Consider the following 22,570-nt stretch of genomic DNA (forward strand, 5'->3'; position numbering starts at 1 on the left):
GGCCCCCACACACCAACGCTTAAGAAAAACTTGTTGAGTTCATTAATGAATCCAGTGCCACAAGCAGCATTTCAGCCCACATGTTCCTACTGCCAAACCCTATTCATTCACCGTGTTCCTGTCACGTTGTCCCCACGGCAGGTGAAGAGAATAGGTGGATGGTTTCATTGTCTGAGCTCTAGGTCAGTGTCCTGCACTGATTTCATATTACTGCTATCTCAAATTAACATAAATTCTGTGACTTCAGATATCACAGATTATTATTATCTTACAGTTTTGGAAGTCAAAGTCCCAAATGGGGCTAAATCATGGTGTGTTCCAGATGCTCAAAGCAAGGACACACTTCCCTTTAATTGCCAATAACATGTTTCATCTTTCCATCTGAGTACCCTCCCAAGCGCCTCTAATGTCCATATTTGCATGAATAGTGTGTTCCCAACAATTTAGGTATTTTCTAAGAAATATATGATTACTTTGTCATGTATTCTGTATCTTTATAGGTCTTCTCCTGCAGAATAATTAATATCCATTTCTATTATCAGTCTGTCTAAAGTAGTTGAGGTCCTTTCTATCCCATCTCTCAAAATTCTTCTACTCTCTACCCATTGCCCAATTCCAAAGCCCCCTTTACACTTTTAGTCACTTGTAACAGTCATTCTGCCTTAGGGTACAAATTATACCCCTACATCCAAAGGCCACCATAACAAATGAACACAAATAGGTAGTTTAAAACAATGTAACTTGATTATCATATAGTTTTGAAGATTAGAAGCCCAAACTAGGCTTCCCTGCCTAAAATAATGGAGTTGGAAGGGCTACATTTCTTTTAGAGGCTCTCTAGAAGGACCCCTGAAAGCTGGGCATGGAGGCTCATAGCTGTAATTCCAACACTGTAATGCTAACAACTGTGAGGCTTAGGAGAGAAGATGTGGAGTCCTAGGCCTGTGTGGGTGGCATAGCATGGCACTGTCTCAAAAGACGTTAGAAGAATAAATAAGAGGACCCAGGTTTTTACACTTTCCAGCTTTTAAAGACTGCCTGAATTTCTGAGCTTTGGGGCCCTTGTTTCAGCTTCAAAGCCAGCAATGTAGCATCTGTAAATCTTTCTCTTTAATTTCTAAGGACGTTGTAAATACACTGAGCTCCCCTAGCTAATCCAATATAATCTATCTCAAGATCTTTAATCATATATGATTAAGATCGCTTTTATCATGCACTATAATATATTCACATGTCCTGGAAATTAGGATTTGGACCCCTTTGAGAGAGGGACACATCATTTTCCCTACCTCGGGGTCTTTGGTATTCAGGGAGAGGTGGCTGTGCATGTGTGTGTGTGTGCTGATAGTTTAACAAAGGTAGAGGTAAATTAAGGTACATATTAGAAACATGAAGGGAGTATAGTAATTACAGACTAGACTTTAAATCCCTTTTGAAAGCTACTAATTTCCCTAATTCTAGTTGAGACTAATTAATCGACTTTCCTCTCCCAATCTTAACTAATTGAGAACAGATACGAGGCTGGTGTGATGGCTTAGCAGGGGAAGTACCTACCTTGCAATCCTGACAGCCCAAGTTCGATTCCTGGGACCCACATGAAAGGGGAAGGAGAGAACCATCTCCACAAAATTGTTCTTTGACTTCCATATGCTCACCGTGAAATGTGCGCTGCCCCCGTATCAGATACACAATAGTAAATAAAATAAACATATACAATGTTTAAAACAAATGCAAGGAGCTGAATGATTGAAGTTAGTATGGTTATTATTGGCAAAGATAGTCTGAAGAATATTATCAGGGCCTTCTATTTCCAAAATAATAGGGATGAAAATAAAAAACGTATCTGTCTCCCTGGTGGGAAGAGAGAGCTATCCTGGTCGATGGTTTGCTCAGTACAAGTTGGGGAGATTAGAGAAGGAGAATTTAGGTAAGGTGTATTGTGAGTAGATAGTGACTGTTGATACTTGACACAATCCATTTAAAATCAGGCTTTCCATACCCCCTCCTCCCCAAATGGATAAACAGTTATTTCCTAGGAACAGTAAACAAAGGAGTAGAAGTAAATGTCTTTTCCTCCTTAGTTCTTTCCCAAGGACATCACCCAAAGGATAGAAGAGTCCATCTGGTGATCATCCCCCTCTCTGTGGACAGCAGTAAGGGAATAGTTCCCACTACATTAACATGTTAAGCCCTAAGACTGACTGCTGTGACCTGGCCCACTACATTATCATGTTAAGCCCTAAGACTGACTGCTGTGACCTGGCTTAAGAACCTTGTTCTAAGGATTGGGGAGAGGCAGGAGAAGACATACCCCAAATCATTCGAAAGCTCCTCTGGAAGAGTAATCATGGGGTGTGGTAGCTGCTAAAAATGGTCACTGTCCACAAAGAGATGCCAGGAAACAGTCAGTGCATATGTCCTGTCTTCTCTGCTTCCACCATCTGTGCCTAGGAAGAAGGGACTAAATGTATAATCAGGACTTACTTGAAGAAGAGGAGAATTAAGAGCCTGATCCATATGTGTGTGTGTACCGGGGGCTTGAGGAGCGGGAAGTACTTTAGCCAGTATTCTTTATCTTTCCAGGTTTTCCCCAAAGCTGGTCCCTACATTAGAGAGAGGAGTGGGGTGACTTGGGCCTAGTGCTCTGGGTTCATCTGTACCCCAGGGTTTGTTTGCTTCTTAGGTGTGTACCTTGCACAAGAACCTGGATTGACAGCTGCTTCCTCCTGAGCTGCAACAGGCAAGGCACTTTCAAAGCCTCTCTGCACTCTTCATCACGCTACCCTCCCCCTGCTGATAGAGATGAGGCCTTGGGGTCCATGAGAGAGCCTCCTCAGGGGCAGCATCTCCTGTTGAAAGGCTTCCATACCCCGATATTGACTTTCTCTGCCGATGCAATAAATCAGATCAGGCCGAATTAAGAATCCAGGTTTACTGAGCAAAGTACCCCTGGGTGATTCTTGGGGGAAGAAATGGCAGGTCTAGGGACCGTGTCTTAAATACCCTGTAGGTGTGGTCTTGAGCATCTCCAGGGGAAGAGCAGACCCTCGGTGGAATGGGAGGAGTGGGGCCTGAGCAGAGATTCCCAACACCTGTGAGTTCTGAGATGTCGTCCAGTGCTGTCCCTGAGGTCTGCTGTCGTGGGACTCTTTAGTCAGTGACCGGTGTCACTTCAATTTCTTTCTGTTAGACGAAGAATAAGTTGATTCCACATAATTGCCTCTGGGAAATTTCTTTCAGGAGGATGGCTTTTTGGTGTGTTATCTTTGAATCTAGGGTTTTAGAGGTCTACATTAACTTCTGTGATCTTTCTCACCCAGGGTCACAACCTTGCCTACAGGATAATCGCCTCTAAGTGGCTGTGATTTGAAAGGCACTAGGAAGATCTTTACACAAACCATGGCCCAGGCAGGTTGTTGCAATTCCATAGCTGTTCACCAGCATCAGCTCTCCTCCTTAAAACCCCCATTTACTCCTGTTCTCTCTTTCCACCCTCCGTTTGCTTCCACACAGATGAAGTGAAATACCGCCTTCTTGCTAGAGGTACTTCTCTTGGCTTGGTTTCAGTATTGAGTTTGGTTGGGACCTCCTGTAGAACCATCAGCCATTAATTAAGCCCTTACATCAGAGTGGGCTCTTATCCAGCTGATACGATTAAAATATTAAGCCGGGCGGTGGTGGCGCACGCCTTTAATCCCAGCACTCGGGAGGCAGAGCCAGGCGGATCTCTGTGAGTTCAAGGCCAGCCTGGGCTACCAAGTGAGTCCCAGGAAAGGCGCAAAGCTACACAGAGAAACCCTGTCTCGAAAAACCAAAAAAAAAAAAAAAATAAAATAAAATATTAAATGTGTAACAGTTCTTTCCTCGTAATTAATCATGGAAAACAGAAGTGTGAAAAGTAAGATAGAAATATGATAGTGTCATTTGGTATGAACAGCCCTGTGGTACATGGGTGGGGCCATTGTGATGCTGGGCACTCAGAATGCCTGACTCTGTTGTACTCAGTACAAACTTCATGTAAGTTGAGTGAGTTCATCTATCTTCTCTGAGAGGATCCCCAAATTATTTTTGCAGGACACGAACCCTTTCTCTACAGCCATGAATGATGGGTGTATGGAAACCTAGATGATGGAATTGGGAGTCTAGAGACCGTGTCTGATTTTATTTGGCATTTAATATGGTATATAGCAGAATGGAAAGTATGATGCAGAGAGGAAGAAGATTCCAGGCAAAGTAAACAATATGTGAAAAAAAATAACAAGAAGTATATAATCTTGTACTTGGTGGGTGGGGTAGGAAAGTGTAAGGGAAGTGATATCAGAAAGGCAAACTGAAGCCAGTTTTTACTGGCCTTAAATACTCTGATTTAAAAAAAAAAACAAAACAAAAAAACAACAACTGGTAGTTTTACTCTCTGGCAGTAGAGCCCCAGGGTTTGTTTTTTAGGAAATGCTTTAAAGCTCTCTCAGCTCTACCAAATCTTCAAATACCAGCCTGTGTGGTGTCAAGATGAGTTAATAAGCTGAGAAGAAAAGCCTTTTTCCTTTCTCCAACTGTACTGGCTGGTTTTGTGTGTCAACTTAAAACACAAACCAGAGTCATCAGAGAGGAAGGAGCTTCAGCTGAGGAAATGCCTCCATGAGATCCAGTTGTAAGGCATTTTCTCAATTAGTGATCAATGAGGAGGGGTGCAGCCCATGGTGGGGTGGTGCCATTCCTGGACTGATGGTCCTGGGTTCTATAAGAAAGCAGGTTGAGCAAGCCATGGGAAGGAAGCCAGTAAGCAGCACCCCTCCATGGTTTCTGCATCAGCTCCTACCTCCAGGATCCTGCCCTGTTTGAGTTCCTGTTCTGATTGCCTTCAATAATGAACAGTGCTGTGGAAGTATAAGCCGAATAGATCCTTTCCTTCTCAAGTTGCTTTTTGGTCTTGACGTTTCATCACAGCAATAGAAACCCTAACTAAGACACAAACCAAGTTTAGGAACTGTAAGATAGGGAAGTAAAGGGGAGGCAAATGCAACATGACCTACCCACCCCCATACTCCCATACTAATACATAGGACTGGTTTGAGAATGTTCTCAATCAATTTAGGGGGACCTGGGGTGTTCATATCTGAGGAAGCGTAGATAGTGAAGGCAGGTGTGTTTACAGCTGCCTTTCTATTACCGCAGTTTACTGAAGCAGCCCTTCACAGTGCCAAAAGCTTTTGTACCACCAAACTGTGCAATAATACGTAAAACAGGGGAGATTGGATAATGCATGAATATCGCTCTGGATGGTTTTGCGTCAAGCACCAAAAAAAAAAAAAAAAAAAAAAAAAATGCTACCAGCACTCTTTTCACTAAATTTAAAACTCTTAAGTTAGCACAGTGCCCGGCACACAAAGTAGGACTGGAAATAATGTTTGCCGTGTTAAATGGCTGCCGTTGAAGTGCGCAGGTCAGGTTGGTGGTGGTGGTGGTGGTGAAGGAATGCTCCTGTCCACCGGCTACTGTGGTCTTCTGACACATTCTCCATTTTATGTCCTCAATGCAGAGATATCACTACTCGTCTAGAAATGGTTGCTTGAGGCTGAGAAGTGACACAGCAACACAGAAGCCTGGGATCGCTGCCAAATTCCAAGAAGCGCAGACTGTGGTGTGACGGGGCGGGGAGGGAAGGAAAGTTTGAAAGAGCAACCAGAGGCAGAGGCTGCTTTATTGGTAGGGGGAGTGTTTGTGCCTCACACGCTTCCAGGTAGGGCAGGGAGCGGGAACACTTAGGGAAGTGATTGTCCCCGGAAGGAGGATGCTAGCTAGCTGTGGGGATCCAGGTCCAGGCTACGCTGGTTTCACCCGCCCCTGCGTTTAGGAAGACTTCGCTGTCAGGTGCCAAAGAAACCTGGGATAAATGGCTAACTGTGGTGTCTATTAGCATACCAAAAGCACTCTGGGCCTCTAGGCTCACTCAGTACCTGAGGCCCCTCCCAGCACTCCTCACCCTGCCCCCTCTGCCCTAAACCTCTCCAGCTCAGGGCCTTCCCAAAGGAAAGAAACCTGCCAGTTTGGCCAAGCACACTCGTGGCTCCTGTCTTGGCTGGCTTTTGGCCTCTTTGCCCTTTTGGCTCTCTTTTTCTTCTCTTCCTCTCTCACTCCCCCCGCCCCCTTCTCATGGTCTGCTTTAGTCTGGACTCTTCCAGATGCCTCTGGCCTTTCTCTCCCTTGTATCTCCAATAACATTCTTCTCCTCACACATCTCCAGGAGCAGTCATGCCCTCATTTTCATATAATCACTACCTTGAGACTCTTAATTTCTTCTCAATCTCCTCGTGAGGCACTATGGGGCATGCAAGGGTCTTCACTATCCACAATAATGACTCAGTGTCTTGAGTTTTGAGCTATGCTGAGCTTGTGTTTGTTTTGATCTTTTTCTACTTGATTTAGTTATGAAACAAAAATTATGAAAATCAAATCTCTGCCGAACTGAAACAATGAGTAATGCCTCATTCTCTACCTGGGCAGTAACAAGTACTATCAGAAGCATAGTGCTTATCTCCCAAAATGCTCATAAAAGTTTTAATGATAAAATTTAAATCATTGATGTATATTAAACAGTATCATACTATTTGCATAAAATGCCATTCTATCAACCATTCCCCTTCAGTGAGGCAGCCATAGGTAGCAATTTTGTGCACATCCTCCAAATAGTTCTCAATGAATACATTTTGCTTCTTTATTTAATACAGGACCTCTTCATGTAGCAAGGCTAATTTAGGACTTGCTGTGTAGCCAGGATGGACTTTAAGCTGCCTCCTGAGTGCAGGAATGACAGATGTGCAACACCATCCGCAGCCAATGAAGTTCGCAGCAAAACGGAACAGGAAGTGCAGTGCCCCCTCCCATATGCAAAATATAACAGGAAGTGTGGTGCCCCCTCCCATATGCAAAATAGAACAGGAAGTGTAGTGCCCCTCCCATATGTAAAATATAACAGGAAGTGCGGTGCCCCTCCCATATGTAAAATAGAACAAGAAGTGTGGTGCCCCTCCCATATGAAAAATAGAACAGGAAGTGTGGTGCCCCTCCCATATGCAAAATAGAACAGGAAGTGCGGTGCCCCTCCCATATGTAAAATAGAACAGGAAATGTGGTGCCCCTCCCATATGCACAGCTGTCCCTCCCTGTGGATATTCTGCTCCAGAGTGGTAGATTGGTTACTACTGATAAAACTAGACTGATTAATCCTTATCACCCACAGTCTGTAGTTTATATTAGAGGTCACGCTATCAAATCTTTAAAACACTTTAGTTCTATAATGTATACATTTTCATAAATCAAAGTGGAATTTATTATGCATATTAGTGTATAACTATGCATATGTGTACTTTAACTTTCTTTTTATTAATTCTTGGTGTCTTTCATTTCATGCATCTCAATTCCATTCATTTCCCAGTCCCTTCATATCCACCCTCTGCCCTTGCAACCTTACCCCCAAAATAAAATAAAATTTAAAAGAGATGAAAAAAAGAAAAAAATCAATCTCGTCATGGAAGTTGTAGTGTGACACAGTGAGTCATGCAGTAAACCCTTTATCCATAAATCTTTACTTGTAAGTGTTCTTTGCAAAGCATCATTGGCCTGGTTTCTGCTACACTATCAATACTGGGCCCTCACTGGGACTCTTCTTGGATCCCGTTGTTTCCCTGTGTCATGGAGATCCTGCAGCTTTGGGTCTACAGGACTGGCTCCTTTATGTGAGTTGGGATGCACCAACTCATAACCTTGGTTCTGGGCCTGGGTAGTTGCAGGGTTGATCATTCCGACAGCTCTCCCTTGTCCTCACCACCAGGGTGGGCTCTCCAGCATTGTCCTGGCTAGTTCACTTCTTGAAGAGATGAGCAAGGGACAGGCCAGTGCTCCTGCTTTCATGGCCTCAGGGTCGCTCTCCCACCCTTACACCATCAGGGCCATCTCTCTTGTGTTGCCCAGGTGAGGTAAAGGCAGCTGGTGAGAGGCAGGACCAGTTCTCCCACTCTTATGACCCCAGGACCAGCTCTCCCACCTGCCATAGGCAGGAGGGACAGGGGCGGGGTGAGGGTGGATCGCTCCGAGCCCATACTACCATATGGCGGACAACAGAGCCAGATCTCCCATGCTCGTGTTCTCTGGGAGGTTCACCTGAACCCCTGACAATAAGGTCAGTTCTACTGTACTGCCCAGGCATTTTTTGTTATGCCCAGATTGTGACCCTAAAGAGACCACTGAAGACCTTGGATGTCCAGAATGCAACAGCAAGGTTTATTCTGTAGATACAAGTCTAGGCAGGGAACTCATTCCTACACCCAATACAGTGAGGCAGGGAGGAGTTGCTCTCTCTTTGTGTGGCTAGCTTTTTTAAAGGCAAAACCACAAGCCCTTCAGGGGGGTTGGGGGGGTTTTGCATGGGTGCAACTCGGTTTGGTTTATTTTTATCTCTGTTCTCTTTTAATTGGGTGAGGGTATGTAACCTTTGAATTTACTGGTTGGTGTTAAAATTATCACTTTGGGGGCAGTCCAGCACAAGTCCCAGGCTTTGTCCTTGAGCCGCCATGGGGGCTGGCTGGCCAAGTACATACTGACTGTGGGGGCTGGCTCAGTGGTCCAGGCTCTGTCCTTGAGCTGCCATGGGGGCTAGCTGGCCTAGCACGTCATGCACATAACTCTAAGTTGGTGAGGGGCCCCAGACAGTAAACATCTGGGTGAACTTTGAGCAGTCAGAGTACGTGCAGAAAGGGAGCTACTGCAAGGACTATGTCTTTTGTTCATGGCCCTCCCAGAAACTGCTTGCTCAAGTCTCAGGAAACTGAAATTGAGGCCTGATCTCTGAGAGAAGGCTGAGCAGCCTGTTGTGGCATCTGCTTGGTCCTTTCATTTTTATACTTTTTAAAATATGTTTGTGTGTTTAACAAATACGTAAGTCAGTACAAATAGAGCTACTTCATTCTTTAATAAGGCAGATAATATTAAGCTGTAGGCCTAAAATTCAATTTATTTTTATCCAGTTTCCTTTTGGTATCTTCATTTGTAAACAATGCAATATATGTATTTTTGTAATTATGTCTTATACATTTTCACTAATGTCTGTGTAAGATGTATTTCTAGAAGGAGGATTGTGAGGCAGTAGAGTATGAAAATAACAACTTAGTGTTCTCTTATCTGTGGTTGTACAGCAACTGTGACACCTTTCCCTCTGACCCCACCTCCAGCCTGTGCTATGTCACTGAACACAGTAACACTGTCATTAAGAGTCTTAGCCTCCATATTGAGAACCCTGGAGCAGAGAGAGAAGAAAATTTAGGAGAGAACTTGTAAGCGGCAGTAGTAATAGTTAAAATGTACTCTATGTTCAAACCGTGTACCAGATACTATCTTAAGCACTTAGTCCATTAAGCCCATCATTATGCCCATTTTTCTGCTTAGGAACTTGAAACAGTTAGGGTTTAATAAGGCCATGCATCTAGGGAGAGGAGTACAGGAGCTGAAGCACCATTCCATATTCTGAGTGGTGTTTTTATGTTTTGTACATACTGTCTCTAGGAAAGCGAGCACTGTCATTATGCCAGCTACTCTACCTTAAAATACATTTACTTAGGGGTTGGGGATTTAGCTCAGTGGTAGAGCACTTGCTCAGCAAGCACAAGGCCCTAGGTTTGGCCCTGGGTTCAGTCCTTAGCTCAGGAAAAGAAAATCATTTACTTGACCAGGTGTGATGGTACACACCTTTAATCCCAGCAGAGGCAGGCCTATCGCTGTGAGTTTGAGGCCAGCCTGGTCGGTCTACAAAGCAAGTTCCAGGACAGCTAGAGCCTGTTACACAGAGAAACCCTGTCTCGAAAAACAAACAAACAAACAAACAATTCATTGATTTACCTTTTTCTCCTACTGTATTGTAACGCTTCAAGAATAGGACACCTGTCCATATTCATTTTCCTGATTCATATCCCTGCTCCTAACACCTGCCATATTTTGTTGTAAATAAATAAATGTAGTGGTGTGAGCAATCAAGCTTCTGAGAAGAAGGTATTTTATGCATTTTACAGATAGAAACCATCAAATCGATGTTAACAAAATAGTATAGGAAAAAAGAGAAGAAAGCAGAGTAGTGGAGGTGATGTTTGAATCCAGGGCTTTTGATACCTAATCTAGGGTACTTTCTACCATGTCTAGCCAGGCTGCCTCTTCCAGAGGCCCCCAAGAATCCCTCCCTCCTTCCCAACCACTTCTAAGCTGGAAAGCTTCACTGTGGGTGGTCTTCAGTGATACCTAGGAGGGGCGGACCCTCTGGGAAGAGAGATTTCCTGGAAGTATTGCCCACAAAAAATAGGTTAACAGCAGTACGGTGGCCCTAAAGGAACTGTACGTACTAATGATAACCATCCTTTATTTCCAAGTCTCTTCATGCCAGGCATTTTTCTCTGTAATTTATGAGCCTTGTCTCTTTTTAATGCTGACAACCCTATTAGGTGGATATTGTTAGAGACCAACATTGTTAGGTGGATATGCTTTGCATCTGAAAAGACAGGTGCTGAGAGGCCCAGTGAATGCTCACGGGTTTTCTGTGGGGATGAGACTGCAGTTCAAATCTACGACCCTTCCTGCAGAACCTGAATTCTCAGCATTTCTGCTTCCTTCAGGTATAATAGTCAGCCTCCACGGAGGAGTGGCGAGTGGGATGTTTGAGAAGAAAGGCTGTCAGGGGAAATTCCTTTTTTTCTGGAGGACTTGAGCAACCAAGAAATAAAACAGAGAAAACAGGCAGCTTGAGCCCTGGCTGGGTTGTGGAGGATACTGAAAGAAGTTGAATTTGTTTGAGACCAGCCATGCCAATGTTTGAATCTGGGTTTGGAGCACGTGATGCCTTTATACTCTTAACCTAGAAATGGCAGAGTTATTTTGGGCACAAAGCGAGAGCTGTGGCTTTAAAAATATGCCAACTGTATTTCTTTCTTCCGCTCCAAGATTACTGAAAATTAGCCCAGCTGTGGCTCAAGGCACCAGACAGTCATAGAATCTTCTTCCAGAGCAGCTCGCCCACCCAAAGAGAGTGAGACACCAGGGGTGGCAGTTCTGGTGACCCCTGGGGATCAGCCTTCCACTTGCCCAGTCTGATTTCTGATCAGAGGTGCACCCCCGCCCCCCATCTACCCTCCAGACCAAGAGCTAAGCCAGTGAATCTAGGGCAACTTTACCCTTCCACACACAACACACTCCCAGGCTTTCCAAGGTGTGTGTGTTCAGAGGAGTAACCATTGCCTTATTGAGCCAAGAGCCAGTGAGAGAATAATTTTTCAGCTTTATTGTCAAATCCCTCTGGAATTCGGAGCAAATCAACTTGCTGTAATTCAAGCCTTCAGATATTTTTATCTGAAAAATAAAAATTATTTAAATCCATATATAAGTAAATTTAATTAATTATAATAACTTAAAATTAGTCAAGTATACATATGCAAAATATGCAGATAAACTGCCTGGCTCATGATGAGCCTTCAATAGTCCTTTAATAAATGAGTGAATCTCCTGTTGCTCTATCTTACTAGCAAGAAAGAGCTAATGATGGTTTTACTTTGTGCCAGGCAGGTGCTCTTTAAGAAGAAATACATTTAATCTCATAACAACTGCTATTATTACCCGTTTTACACATGAAAGCGGAGGCCCAAAGATATTAGATGCTATACAGAACATCATAATTGACACCATGTAGCTAGGCGTTAAGCCTGGGTATCCTGGAAACAAAGTTTCAAGTCTTAGGGAGCCCAGGGAATGCATGCTGACATTTGTTTGTTTTTATGGGAATTCTTTCTCGGCCCACTGTAGAATCAAGAAGCCGTAAGGAAATGAAGGACGTGGTTGGTCGGTCCCCAGGTGCTTGTAGCCTAGAAAGTTGTCTTTCTGATCCAGGACAGGATTCAGGCTCGGATTCTGCCTGTTTTGTGAACTGCGGTTTAGGTTTATGCAATTGATCAGCGGCTGAGAGGTTCGCGGCGCTTCTCCAGTCAGTTCACAAACCCTTGTAAAAGTGGGAAGCACGGTGGGCGGGAGTGGGGGTGGGTAGTTTACATCAATAGTCAGTGTTTAGCAGTTTGGTGGTGGATTTTTTTTTTTTTCTTTGTTTTTCCCTTTAGTCAGAATGAGCATGTATATAATTCTAAGCTCTTGCTAAGTTCTAGGGAGTGGAAGCCGGGGAAGGGGGCAGGGGCAAGGGACGGTTGCTCAAAATTAGAAGACACAAAGGAAGTCGGGGCCGCTTGAAAGAAGGCAGTGACTGTGTCTGTGGCGCGGGTGGCAGAAGCAGCAACGGAGAGGGAGAGGCAGGCGGGGTGGCACTGAGCAGCAAGCCTCTAGATGTTCACATGCAAACCCTGAGCCTTTGGTGACCAGACTCTTCCCTCAGCAGCGAGATCAGCAGCAGCAGCCCACCCCTGGAGCAGCAAGCAGTCCAGGGAAGCTGGCTGGCTGGGCCGGAAGCGCCTGTAATCATTTAATAGCCTTTGCTCGGTGCACTGACGGATCAGAGTGGGCGGTAGGCTGGCTCCAAAGTGCTGTCTGGCAAGATAGTCCTCGGCTTTAATCACTATGATGGGTTTTCTGGAAGCTCTTTATTAACCTCGGCACTGAATCCCAGAGATGGTAACAAAGGGATGAATGGGGAGGAAGGGGGGCGGGGAGGGCCTGAAACCTGGAGGCTGAGCTGTGATTTTCCTGACTCCTCGCTCTCACATTCGCACCCCTCCCCCACCTCCGTTCCTTTCAGCAGATTCTAGCTCGGAGGCCCCATCCTGCCTCTCTGCCTCTCCCAGATGGCAGCAAAACAGATAGCCATAACAACTCCTGTACATGTATTACATTTTGGGTTTTCAAAGGACCTTGATGCACAGTTCAGGATGTGCCTCTGCCAATCTACCTAGATCCTAGTTCCAGGGGGCACCAGTTAGTAATCATGTGACCAAAATTGGTCCTTAGGCCCCTCGTTTACAAAACAGACACACATTAGCAGTATCTGTTTCTTAGAGTTCTCTTTGCTTCCCTTTTATCTCTTGCAGCTCAGAATGGGGCATTGGGGAAACGTTTATAGGCCTAGCATTTACCGAATCATCTTCGGAACCTCCCCTGGCTTTTGATTCCCCAGTCATTCCTAGTCCCTGAAACACATCAGGAACCCGTGCAGCCAGGCTTAGTTTAGCGTGAAGGAGGATAGATAGGAAATTTTCCCAAAGACCCCTGGGCAGTGCCCAAGTGGATTATAGGACTACATGAAGTTGCCAGCTAGCGATTTCTGGAAAGCAGTTTTTAAAGTAAAAAGTGAAGATTTGTACTTTCGAAAAATACACGCTGTTCTAATTTTTAAGTTTAGAAGAAACGGGCCAATACAAAAAGAAAGAAAAAAGCAAAACCCTTTTTTTCATATTGTGGTCTGACTTTACTAAAACTTCTAAATCTTGAATTGTCGTCTGAATATCTGGAAGGGCTCCTCCTAAGGATCCAAACTCTTGTGGGCTTGATATTTCTTATATCCTTTTTCTAGGATCTAAGAAGCCCACTTATTTGGATTCGGCCGGGGGGGGGGGGGGTTATGGTACTGGGCCTTATGCATTTTAGGCAGGAAGTCTATTACTCATCTATACTCCCAGACCTTTTACTACTTAAAAACTGTAGACAGGTTTCACTCTATGGCCCAGGCTGACTTTGAACTTACAATGTCTGCTTCAGCCTTCAGGACCAGCTCTTTGGATCTTGACTGGCTGTGTCTGTCTCTGGGAGTAATGGGAGGGGGCCTGTGGGAGCTCTAAGGAGGAGAGGAGGGAGGTATCTCTGAAGGAAGAGACATTTCCTCTGTGGATCTTTTGCTGGGATTGGCTTGCATCTGGAGTTTGTTGCATCTTTCCGTAACATCTTCTTCAAAAGGAGCTGTGTCCTTGGATCTGCCCAAAAGGCACAGCATTTAACAGGCAAAACTAGCCATCTTCAGTTCTCCTAGTCAAAAAACGAATCTGAACAGGAGGCCAGGAAAGGCTGTCAGAACCTTGAGCTATGCTTTCACTTGAGTGAGTCACAATACAGATGCTGCTGAAGCCCTCACATGAGGAGACCAGAATAGGTTAAGCAGCGCAGTGTCTGGGGAGTACTGGAGAAACCACACCTCCTCCTGCTCCACAGAAGCTGAACACATGAGGGATGTACCTGAATAGCTCTCTAACTGCCTCTTCAGAGTTTATCCTGAGTCAGGTAAAACCAAGACTGCCAGCAAAGGCCAAGGAAGCTCCCTGACGTATAAAAGAGGTCAATTAGCTGCTGGCAGATGGGCCTGCTGCAAGGCCAGTGCATGAGGCCACTAATGTTCTTTTACTCCACAGAATGAAGCCATCTCTAAGCTCTGCACCTCTGGGTGACTGCAAGAAGGCCCTCATATAGAGGCCTGACTATAGTCAGATAGTTTTCTGTTCTGAGCTTTTGAAAGGGTACCTAAAGCACGCCGCTGGTGCTGAAACCTAGTTCTGGACACCGAATCCAAAGTTTTTAAACACTTAAAACATTCCTTAGGACTGAGGCTATAGCCCCGTGGCAGAACGTTTGCTTAGTATGTGCAAAGTCCTAGGTTCAATACCCAGTTGTTCTTCTTTGTTTTTGTTTTTTTTAATTAACATAATTTTTATTGGGTCTTTGGAAATTTCACATCATGCATCCCAATCCTCCTCCTTTCCCAGTCCCTCCATATGGGCCCTCACTCCCATAGTGTCCCCGCCAAAAGAAAAATTTTAAAAAATACTAATTAAAAACAAAATAAAACCCACCTTGCTCCTCTATCTTTCCTGCCTCTCCAACTGCTCTTCATTCGTCTCGGTGGCGTTGGGAGTCACGGTGTGTCAGGCAGTACACCCTTTTGTCCTCTCAGCTTTACTTGCATTGAAATAAGGTGTCAGTCAAGTTCAAGGCCTCGGGCTTCTGGTGCACCATCATCACTGGACCCTCACTGAAATTCCTCTTGGATATCCCGCTGTTGCCCCAGTCAGTCGTGGGGATCCTGTGGCTATGGTTCTGCAGGACCAGTCCCTTCACACTCCAGCAGGTCATAGATAGGGAAGATGTTAAGGTGGGTCAATCCAAGGCCCAGGATGTGGGTCTGGGTGGTAGCTGATTTGCTCAGTCCAGGCTGCTGGGATCAACCCCTCCCTTCCAGCTGAGGGGCAGAGCCAGCTCTTCTACTGGCCCATGCCATCAGGGCCAGATCTTCCACAGCATTGTTTTTGTTTTTTAGAGGCACTACAATTGTTCGAGGCTCAGCTTAGGAAGACCTTGTCTCCAACTAAAATAAGTAAATGAATAAATAAGGCAGCTGGTATGACTCAGTAGTAGAGCACTTGCTTAGTATGTGAGAGGCCTTGGGTTCCAAACAAAAATGGATGCCTTCCCTGCTCACCCTTTATTCTAGGTCTTTTAGAGTTGGAGCCTGCATCTGAAAGTTAAACAGCTGGATTCTAGCTGAGCTAAACTGAAGATTGGATTGTTTTGTAGGAAAGGATTAGTTTTAGCCTCAGAGGGGGAACAATGTCTCTTGCACTATCCCTGGAGTGCTGTAGCTTTAACTCTACCAAGGGAATTGTGCTATGAGAAAAGGGGTTTAGGAGAGAAGGAAATTTCCTATTCCCCTCTTTCCTGCTTGCTGTAATCTCATATCTTATCTGGTCCCTCTAGTTCCAAGCACTGTGAAATATATATATATATATATATATATATATATATATATCTCCATCCATCCATATGTGATACCATTTATGGAGCTTACATTGTGCTGAGCATCAGGATTCCCACTTTGTATGCATTACCTCATTTCCTTCTTGGACTTCAAAAGCATCATCAGTATAGAGTTGTTTGGTCTACCAGAATGGGTACCACTTTTGCTTTTCACAACAACCCTTTTGTCCATTAACTTAACAAATATTTATATACATGAGTGAACCAGAATTTATACTAAGCATTGATTATATTGGTAAATGTATCTATGTCTGTATATCTTGTTTTGAAAATCTTGAAGAAGTAGATTCTATTAGGTGAAGAAGATATTAACTACTAGGTGCTTGCCCGGAATGATTATAAGAATACTTCTCCGTAGTTGGAATTTTCTTGGGCCACCAACTAGCTCCCAAATAAAGACATGGAGACTTATTATTAATTATGAATTCTTGGCCTTAGCTTCGGCTTGTCCTACCAGCTCTTTTAACTTAATTTAACCTGTTTGTATTCATCTATGTTTTGCCTCAGGCTTTTTACCTTTCTTTTATTCTGTATATCCTCCTTTCCTGCTTCCTCTGTGTCTGGCTGGCCCCTGGTGTCTCCTTGGCATCTCTTTTTCTTTCTTCCTGAGCCTAAATTCCTCCTCCTTTTTACTCTCCCTTCCTGGAAGTCCCTCCTATACCTCCTCCCTCACTATAGGCTGTTCAGCTTTTTATTAGATCAATCAGGTGCCTTAGGTAGGCAAGGTAAAACAGCAACACATCTTCACATAAACAAATGCAACACATCTTTACATAGTTAAATAAGTATTCTACAATAAAAACAAATGCAACACATGTTTGCATAGTTAAACATTTCACAACATTTCTCCCTTTTTGTCTAAATAAAAAGCTTTAGCTTTAACGTAGTAAGACTATATACAGTAAGAATAATTATCAGGTAAGAATTACTTTTACAATATCCAGTTCATTTGCATTTGGTGAATTCAGAGAAAATACTCCATTATCTACCCTATCTTGCTTGGTGAGTCCAAAGTTGTGTACCTAATTTACTTTCTATCTTAACTTGTATTGCCAACCCCAAATTATCATTTTAAACCTCAAAACATTTTTTTAGATAAACAATTTAAGCTTTTATGGTTTCAACCTTATAAACTTTACATCTCTTATGTAAGTTTCTTTTCTGAATTTGGTGACAAGGAAAACTATAATTATAACTATCTCATCTTCAACTCCATCAGAGACCCAAGAAAGATATAATGTTAACTGAGTAAACAGGAAGTGCAGAACAAACAACTTCTAAAACTATAGAAATGACAGAAGTAGTTAGCTGCCTGAACAGCCACCCAAGATTTCTCTGCAAGATTGGGGCATCCATCTTTGGCCCTCGGACCTAGAATATCTGATAGACTTTTCTGTGAAGCAGGCGTTTTGAAAGACTGTCCCATCTTGTCTTGGCAAAGTTCAGCAGTCTTTTTCCTTTATGTCCTGCTTGTCCAATTTGTACAGTATATTTCAGCAGTTGAGGCAAGGGCAGTTTCTTGTCCAAATGACTATATTTGCCACAATGAAAGTGAACTCAATATTCTTCAACTCCCATCATCCTTTTATGAAGTAGATTGGTGCTGCCAGGAGCAGACATGTCTCACTGTCATGAAAATCCTTAGGCTATTAAACATCTTAAATACCATATTCTGTAGTCTCTGGAGTATTTGAAAATCACCTATCTATCTAAAATATATGTTTAACCTTGAAAACATACCTAACATGACTACAAGTTTGATTGTTATAGATGACTATTAACTTGCATTTTTAAATTATCCTAAACAGTTTGTAATAGTAGCTTTCAGTGACTAGAACTTTATATTACATTTTTAAATGAGCTGCATAGGTACAATACCTTAAATAAGAGTAGAAACATATACAGTATAACAAAAATAACCTTAAATTTGTATCAATATACAAAAATCCATACCAATGTACAATATTCGAGATGAATAGTTATCTTTTTATCCTATATGCCTGTATCCACAGTAAATGATGACAAATATCCATAACCCACTGAATGACCAAAAGCCAGCCACCCCACCTCTTGGGACTGTAAGCGTTGTGTTCTCTAGACTGCTTCCTGCTGTCTGGGGGTGAAAAAATCCCCATGGGACCCTGAGAAAATTGAGATAATGGTCAAGTCCTAAGAAAACTAGCTATAACATTTGTTGTCCAGTTTCTGTGTAATGAGAAAGTGTGAGGCTTATTTGAAGTTCTGGCTAGAGTAGTCTGTGAGGCTAGACCATCTCAGCTAGCAGCCTTGAAGTTTTTCTGAACACAGAACTTTGAAGAAACTGCAACAGAGGCACTCTGAAAGGATGGATCACCTGGGCCATACATTTTCATTGGTGTCTGGTCCTCTTGCTCTGAAAACACACAAACTTTCAAAGGTAACATACATATCTGCATTAACACAAGTATGAACTGTGCATTGTACACAAGACAGCCCAAGATAATTTTTTGTTTTATGTTTGAGCAGGTAAAAAGACACCTGTAAACTTTATAAGTTTGTTTGGGCTGTATAACCAAACCTCTATCCAATGCCATATGAAAGGATGGCATATAATAATAAGTCATGAGGATTCTATAATCAACAAGATTTGTCATGTTTCATCCAGTCTTACAGCTGTTCCCATGCCAAGGGATAAGCATATATGTCACCTGTCTTGTAGTTTTTCTAGGTTTATTTCTTTATATCTTTAGCCAAGATTTTCAGGGGGTCTCCCCCAATCAAATCTGGTCTCTATTAATTTTGAAGGAATCCATGGTCTTTCATTTCCTGTAGAAACAAAAGCATAACCTCTCTCCCAACACAATTCATTTTCTGATTTTCATTTTAAAGTTAAGAAATCCCTAAAGTATCTAGGATGGTTTAATCCAGCAATTCCTTCTACAATCCCATGTCTCTCAGCAGCTGCCATTCGCTCATCAGCATTCAAAATATTCAAAGTCAACAAAGCACCATACAGGATCCAGACTCCCTGTGTATTTCCCGTCTTTATGTGGCTTATTCTTTTTCTATTATTTTACTCTTTCTTTAAAGACTTTACTTAATTATTCTTAAACTATTTGTTTTTTCCTATGACTGTCTATGCCCATTTTTTTTCCTTAAGCACCTATGTACACTGTAACCTATTTAAAGTTTTTCCCCCCATGGTAGACCTGTTTTGTTGTGCACCTGTAGCATTCTCTGACTGTCTGAGCCAAACCTTAAACTGCTAAGTAGTAGTTAGGTCCTCTGCCATGTGACTTTGGCAGTTGGGTCTGCCCCCTCCTTGGGTCCTTGAGAGCCAAGCATTAAGCACATGGGCCTGCCCAAGAGCTGTGTTTAACCTCCCCAGCTCTAGGAAGTTGGTGCCTGTACTGTTGGTGTTTTCACTTCACTTTCTATTTCTATTAAACTTGCTGGCTGCTCAAGGGCTCTGCTACACAGCAGTACCTCTTCGGAGCAAAATTCATTTTTTTTTTTTGTTTCATCTTTCTTAGGCTCTACGTGGAAATTCGGGCTCCATGTTGGTGTCACTTCTCTGAAGAGATAACATTTAATCACAGACTAGGAGAATGGGGATCATGATAAAAATGGAGGGAAGGGCTGGAGAGATAGATCAGTGGTTAAGAGGAGCAGCTGCTCTTCCTAAAGACCAGTGTTCTAGAGAGAGGATCAGATTCCCAGCATCCACATGGCAGCTCACTCAATCATCTGTAATTATAGTTACAGGGGATCCAGTAACCTCTTTTGGCCTCCTCGGGCACCGTGCACACACATGACACACAAATGCACATGCAGGCAAAATACACATAAAAAGATAATTAAAAAAAGAAGAATGGAAAAGAGATCATCTGAGATATTCTGGCTCCATTTCTAAAGTCACTTTAATGTTATATTTTATGATATGTCTTCTGGCTAGAATCTTGGAGAAGTTGTGTGCTGAGAAGAAAATAAAAAAACCTCTTATTTTCCCAAGGCTTAGTGAAAATCTTACACCTTTAGGATCTACCTAATGTTCTCAAGATCTTGAGACACAACAGCCCCAGGGATTGTTTGAGGAACTGAAAGGACGTCTGTGAGTCTGGAATACAGCAGTGTGGGGAAGATTTATAGAGAATGGAGAATAAGGACATCATATTACAATTTATTCACGGTTCTTACGTACAATAGTGAAAGAGTTTCTTTCCTTGCACCCCTCAAGACAGTAGAAAGCTCTTAGATAATTTTAGATGGGAGAGTGATCTCATCTGATTTCTATTTTAAAGAATTTTACTTCCATTTTTAAAACTGGAGGACTTTAAAGAATAAGGATAATTTGGCTACTATGTGGGCGACTAGAGAGAGGCCAAGAGGAAGCAGTGAAGCAAGGGGAGAAGCTATTGCTCTGGTTTGTATAGGAGATTATGATGTCCTGAAAAGAACGAACATGGGGAGAAACAGAGTCAGATATACTTAGGAGACATAAATAGTAAGTCTTGTCAATGTATTGTAAACAATATAGAAAAACAAAGGATAGCACTGCACTTCCTGGCTTGAACAACAAGATCAATGAGATCTCTCATGTGATGGGACTGGAAAGATTTAGATAGGACTAGAAGGAATCAAAAATTTGATTTCAGATTTCTTCAGATTTCTATTAGAGGCATTAGAGAGGCAGTTGGATATAGGAGATTACAGCACAGAGGGGGATAGGAACCTTAAATACAAATCTATATCTCATTAGTGTATTTATTTATAGGTTTATATTTTTGTTTTTTTGAGATGGTTCAAGGCTGTCCTTGAACTTGTTATGTAGCCCAGGCTGTCTTTGAACTTCTCCAACCTTCTGCTTCAGCCTTCGGAATGTTGGGATTATAGGCATCTGCCACCATGTTCAACTTATTATCCTATTTAGATGGTCATTATGCCCTCAAACAGGGCTGAGACTCTGAAAGGAGGGTGTAGGGATAATAAAGAAAGTCGCAGGCCAAATCCCTCACACATATGGGTGAGGAGGGCCGTGCAAAAGAAGTTGGTCAATGGCAAAAAGAAAGGTCAAGAGAATGCCGACTGCCGTGCCTGGTGACACCTCTGCGAAACACGGAAGGCAAGAGGAAAAGAAAATCTCTGACTCCTGTTTTGCCTTTCTAAAAGTGAAACACAGATTTGCAAAAGCAAACAAAAAAAAAGGTTCGTACGCACACTAGGGAGAATAAATAATAACCATTAGAGGACAGCTAACTTTGCACTAGGCTTGGACTTGAATCTATAGTAACAACCTGTACCAACCAGTTGCCATCTGCCATTTAAGCTGCTGTCCTTGGGGACTAACAAGTTCATTCCTTTGTCTTATCACTTGTCTAAAATTCACTGCTCTCCATTGAATCCTATGAAATCCAATTTAAAACCATTTCTTTAGGAACTGTCCATTCCCTTGGTGTTTCTATGTATATATGGAATGCACATGCTGTCAAGCTGTTTTCTCTCATTTTGAGCCATCTTGTTACAAGAGCCTAATCCTACACTAAGATCCTGTGGGGTTTACTCTTCTCTTGTATGACAAAGCAACTCCTGAGTCACTGTTTCAAGAAGGAAGTGATGAATGTTTCTGAGGGGTTTGATAGGATAGGAATCGAAATGTGACCCTTGGTTTGGGAAATAGTCTAGAGAACTTGGTGTAGGCAATGTTCAAAACAGTGCTCAGGGACACCAGAGAAATTGTAGGAAGCAGGACATGGAAATAACAGATGTGAATGAACAATCCTAAGATGCAAATGAACATAACAAGCTGTTTGACTGAACTTTCTGTGAGTTTCAAAAAGCAGACCCAGATGCGCAAACTCTCTTGTGGTGTCAAAAGGTTCCAGTGTTCTGGCCCAAGGGGTCACTTTTTCAGGTAGACCATCGCTCTTCCTCTCCAGCTATGGCTTACCTTCTGAAGTCACTATGACATCTTAAGGAGTATCTTCCAACTTGGTTGACTCTTGGAGAAGCTTTGCACTGGAGCCCCCTGTGGCTACACGATCATCTGTGGGCTCGGTGCTGATGTCACTTTACCTCTAGAACCCCACATAACCTTCTCCAATAAAATGAATAATTTTCTTCTTTCAAGTTCCACAGTACTTCACATGTGCCTTGGTATATAGACTGTGACCACTCTGGTAAAGGAGGCTCAGTTTGGAAATGAAATTAACTTGCAATATTTTATCCAAACAAATTGATTCAGTATACGGCAGGAATCCATCCTCTTCTATTATGGAGTAGTTTCTGTACCCCATTTCTTCCCATCTCACTTCTGTTCTGTCCATAGAATTAAGACGAGTAATTAGTTTAAACAGTTCATCTGTAGTTTGGCAGAATTAAGAGTGAAAATTAGCTAGGCGGTGGTGATGCATGCCTTTAATCCCAGCACTCAGGAGGCAGAGGCAGGTGGTTCTCTGAGTCTGAGGTCATCCTGGTCCTACAGAGTTAGTTCTAGGATAGCCAGGGCTGCACAGAGAAATCCTGTCTCCAAAAACAAAACAAAACAAAAATCGTGAAAATAAATGATAATAATCCATACACTGAAAGTAGCATTTTCTGCTTTAAGCCTGTATACTTCCTGTCTTGTTCCCAGGCAAGCTACTGCAGCTGTCTTATTTAGGAAATTCTTCACAAAGAGTTAAAACCATGTCGTTAGAAAACTAGTTTTGTGGGCCCTGTGGTAAGAAAATCTGCCCTGCTAATTGTTTCCAGACACTGGCTTCCCCCTCAGGCTTGAGGGCAGTTCGTCCCACTTGTGTGTGTCGTCAGGGAAGGCATACAT

At 42.9% G+C, this 22,570-nt stretch overlaps 1 protein-coding gene across 13 annotated transcripts in view; it reads left to right on the forward strand.

Moving 5' to 3' along the window:
• The window catches only part of LOC128112710 (protocadherin alpha-C2), a 246,646-nt gene that overhangs the window by 222,081 nt on the left and 1,995 nt on the right, over positions 1 to 22,570 (forward strand). The window lies entirely within an intron of this gene.

This window comes from Peromyscus californicus, unplaced genomic scaffold, assembly GCF_007827085.1.
Source record: "Peromyscus californicus insignis strain IS unplaced genomic scaffold, ASM782708v3 Scaffold_17__1_contigs__length_78620276, whole genome shotgun sequence".
In the NCBI taxonomy this organism is placed as follows: domain Eukaryota; kingdom Metazoa; phylum Chordata; class Mammalia; order Rodentia; family Cricetidae; genus Peromyscus; species Peromyscus californicus.